The sequence below is a fragment of the Athene cunicularia genome, assembly GCF_003259725.1.
Source record: "Athene cunicularia isolate RWA chromosome 3 unlocalized genomic scaffold, athCun1 chr3_part1, whole genome shotgun sequence".
Classification (NCBI taxonomy): domain Eukaryota; kingdom Metazoa; phylum Chordata; class Aves; order Strigiformes; family Strigidae; genus Athene; species Athene cunicularia.
The window spans coordinates 79,666,326-79,670,699 of NW_020799097.1; the positions used below are offsets into that span (position 1 = coordinate 79,666,326).

Here is a 4,374-nt window from a genome sequence, read left to right on the forward strand (position 1 = left end):
CCCTGGAGGGCTCCGGGAGGCCCTGCAGGCAGCACCGGGCGGGCGGGGTGCCAGGGTCCTCAACATGGCGGGCTGAGGCGGCGTGTGAGAGCTGAGGTGTGGGGCACGGGCCTTTAAGCTGGCCTACCCACCCTCTTCACAGGATGCCCTCGGGTTCCTGCCACCCTGTGAAGTTAGAGGAGCTGGGCTGCTGACATGGGTACCTGGTGCCCCATGTGAGCCCCCAGCATGTAAAATTGCAGGGTTCAGCCATCAGGGCCCATGGCACAAGTCATGGAGACCCAGGGCTGCAGAGGTGGGAAGGTGCCGCAGGGGACAGCATGGTTCAGACCCCCGGCCCTGAGCAGGGTGATCCAGAGCTGGCAGCTCAGGGCCACATCCCTTCTGGGCTGTGGGTTTCGCCAGGGGTGGAGGTCCCACAGCCTCTCTAGGCTATCACCAGGGGTCTGACTGCTCTTAAGAGCCAAAAAAAAAGCTTTTATTTATGTTTAAATTTATTGCAGTTTGTGCCTGCATGGTCCTGAGTAATGGGATCGAGTCCTATAACTCATCTCCTCCCTCCTCTTGCTTTTTCAGCAAGACTCCTCTATTAGGGTCTTGTTTCCTTCAAAGTTTTTTGTTCAAGGTCGAAGACAAATTTAGCTCTAAAAAGCCTCCCTGCTGTCACTTGCATTTCTGTTCGCCGCCTCAGGATGGAAGACAACAAACGATCTCATTCCTTGCACGTACCTTTTATGGATTTAATTTTGTCTTGGTGAGTTCAAATGAGGAGTGAGCCCAGCGCCTTACCAGACAGTTTTATGGGAGCATCTGCTGTAGCTCTGCAGGTTGCTCTGTGGGCAAGGGCAGAGAAGTCTCCCTGGGCCTGACGGACATGGGTGCAGTGCCGCTGCAGCGGAATGCTGGGCTGGAGACTCCCAGACCTCGTGGGCAGCCAGCATTTCAGCAGAGCCAATGCATACACCCCTGCCTAATTCCGTTAGCGCTGCCGCAGAGCCCGGCTGGCCTGTAACCAGCAATGATTTGTGCCAGTGATTCACAGCTGGTGCTGAGTTTGTTAGGACTTCCCTGAGTTATTAGAAGTATGAAGAGCTGAGCAGTTAAATACTGAACGTACTGGGCACATGCACCTGCTGGCTGGCTCCTTGTGTGCTAACTGCCCCTGCTTGCTTTCACACTGTCCCTTTGGAAAGCTCTTCAAGATTGATACATTTTATGGTGTCCAGCCCTCTCAGAGATCTCAAATGTTGGCAGACAGGGTGTTATAGCTGTTACATGTTTTCAGCTAGAGAGTAGAAAAGATACACCCATCGCATAAATCCACACCAGCATTCTTTTGAGACAGCTATGACTATATGTATCAGATCAAAAAGGATTTATGATGTTGTGATATTTAAATGTCTACACTCTGGTCCAGGAACTTAGCCACATTACTGCTCGGCTATCTTTAATGAGCTGGATGCTTGAAAATAGTATTCTAACCATTTATTAATGTTAACTCCTTAACAAAGGAGTTACACCTACTTTTTTTTTTTTTTAAGGACTTATCTATTAACTAAGACAAATCTTGATCTAAAAAGACCTACTGTTGCCATTTATGTTTTTGTTTACAAAGCTCTATTTGCAAAGTTCCTCGAGGAAATAAAAATTCTACCTAAATTTGTTTATTGATAAGCTCTTTATGCTGTTCGTATTTATTGATGTCATAAATTAAATATGAAGTTTGTGGAATTTAATAATTTGCCAGTGGAAACTGCAACATAACAATTTCAGTAAGTTAATATTAAAACCAGACTCATGGGTTATTTCCACATCCTGTTCCTGAATAGCCATCTTCAACTGGGGCAGTGGTGCACAAAGTAAAGTTTCTCCAAGACAGAAGAGACTGCAAAGCAGTGAGGAAATTAGCCATTCAAAAGAGTTATATGAAGCTCTCTTTACATCCATTATTTTTGTCCTAGGATTACTTAGCTGATTTCTACAAGTCCCTTCATCCCTTTCCTTTCCTGACTCTCATCACTGTCATTTCAAGATTTCCAGGCTTAGAAAACAGAGTTTTAAACTCTTTTTTTCCCATCATCCTTTCCCAACCACAAAGACATGACACAGTAATTTCTTGTGAAAACTGTAATCACTATTTTATCTGCAACTTTTGGATAACATATCATTAATGGACCATTAGATGAATGAAGAGAGAGCATCTGAAAGTCTCTCTCAATATTATTGTTGTTATCTGAATAGGGATGATGTAGGTGCCAGACAGTAGAAGAGCTACTTGTAGCTCTTGTGTGGGTGCTGAATTTTAAAAATTCCAGCATCCCTTCTTATTCTCAAATAAAGAACATTTCAAAGGATGCATAATGATATGACAAATGATGTTTCGTATAATTGTATCATCATTTTCCTGAAGGCTGCCAGTGACTAATCCACTATCTTGGAAATACTTCCATTCCAGTATATATCAGTTAAATTGCGAAGGAAACCAGCTAGGTTTACCTCCCACCACATTCTTAAGATTTCTATCTGGGTTTAGTATTTTAAAAAGCTGAAGGCATTGCATACAATTTATGATAAAGGAGAAAAGCATGACAGTGTGCAGCAGGCAGGGACAGAGATACTACAATTAGATTGTGGTAGACACTCCAGGTACCAAGAACCTTCAGGAAATGCAGATAGTATTAGACAAACTAATATGCCAGTGCTTATTAAGTATTTTTAATATCTTACCTTCCTAAAATGGTATCTCCATCAATGTATCACTTGGCTGTCTGACAAAATTGTGGAAGAAAAGCTCTGTGTTAGCTGCATTTTAGTAGATGTTAAAAATGGTGAACACCAATTAATGGAAATTCAAGGCAGAAAAGGGTGTTTTCCTAATACTGAGATCTTACTGAATGCCTTTATTTTGTTTCCTTTGGGGAATGGAATTGCTTACATGAATAAAGGTAAGATAGTTTATGTCCCTAGTTGCAGTCCCAAACACAGAAGTCAATGAGTGAATGCTGCTGATTTCTGTGATAACTGTCAGTCACCGCACCATATGCCTAACTCCAAAGGTGTAAAAAATCCTTCTGCAGCTAGTGAGGTTGCAGTCATGCTTAAAAAAGCCTTGGTTCTAAATGAGCAAAGTAAAGAAGTTTGCAAATTCCTCGAGTGGTGGATATTGGAAGCCAGCTATAAAATGCAGTAATGCCATTGTTTTGTGATTATATTGATATATTATTTTATATGTATGATATACACAAACCTACATCTTGACATAGGAAGATATTTTTTTACAGTAAGTACCATCATTCACTGGAACAACCTCCTCAGGGATGTGGTGGAGTCGTCATTGCTGGAGGTTTTAAACATGTGAAGGGAAAGGGTACTAGATAATCTCATCTAGGCTGCCTTTCCCATGAAAAGTTCGACCAGGTGATCTTTAGAGGTCTGGTCTGTTCTACGTGCTTTAAGATCTATTTTGAGTGTATGTAAAATGTAGAACTGCAGTATGAAAATGGACAAATTAAAGCATGTTTTGAACATATATAATGTTAAAATATTGTGGGATTGTCCCCTTTCCCTGATGTGTTAAGTACAGGCTAATACTTTACATCAATGTTCAGTATAGAGAGATGAGGAAGGAGGGAGGCAGGAGGGGACCAGGGAAGGAGGAAGCTTCATCTCTCTCATGCTTGAGTTGCCATGCCCAAACAAGTCATAGCATAAAGGAGCCACCTAACTTATGACATCCTGCCTCAGTGACCCAAATAATAACTAAAAAACCTTGTGGGTTTCTACCTTCTCCTTCTCCTGACATGCTCATGGTGACAGTGAGGAAAGCTCTCAAAATGGGACTTAATTATTTTGAGTTCATCTCAAAATTTCTTCTGTGTTGTTGACTTGTTAGCTGGCTAATTGGAGTTCAGTGATATCCCAGACAACACAAAAGCAGCAAGACTGAAACTGAGATAACTGCCCGTATCTGATTCATCAGACTCTTACCCAAAATTCAGCGACTATCAACTTATTTCCATCAGGAGGGGAAAGAGATGGTAGAATTGTTTATTTCTTTGGTAATGTGCTTATTATGACAAAGTACAAAAGCTTGCCTTTTTTAAGACAAGAGGATTCAAACAACAGCACAAGGTATTGGTTTATGGATTGAAACCTCCTTTAGCCAGTGGTCTGCCCAAAAGTGCCTGTTAAGCTTTTCATCAGGATTACATTATTCACAAGGAGGGCCATGAAAATGGTCATAAGACTGGAACACCTCTCTCAGGAAGAAAGGCTGAGGGAGTTTTTCAGCCTGGAGAAGAGAAAGCTCTGGGATACCTTATTTCAGCCTTTCAATATATATATATATTGTAATGTATCTGTCTCTTATACACA

The 4,374-nt window shown here is 41.9% G+C and overlaps 1 protein-coding gene across 1 annotated transcript in view; it reads right to left on the bottom strand.

Moving 5' to 3' along the window:
* Nucleotides 1-4,374, bottom strand: part of COG2 (component of oligomeric golgi complex 2) — a 45,933-nt gene that overhangs the window by 32,531 nt on the left and 9,028 nt on the right. The window lies entirely within an intron of this gene.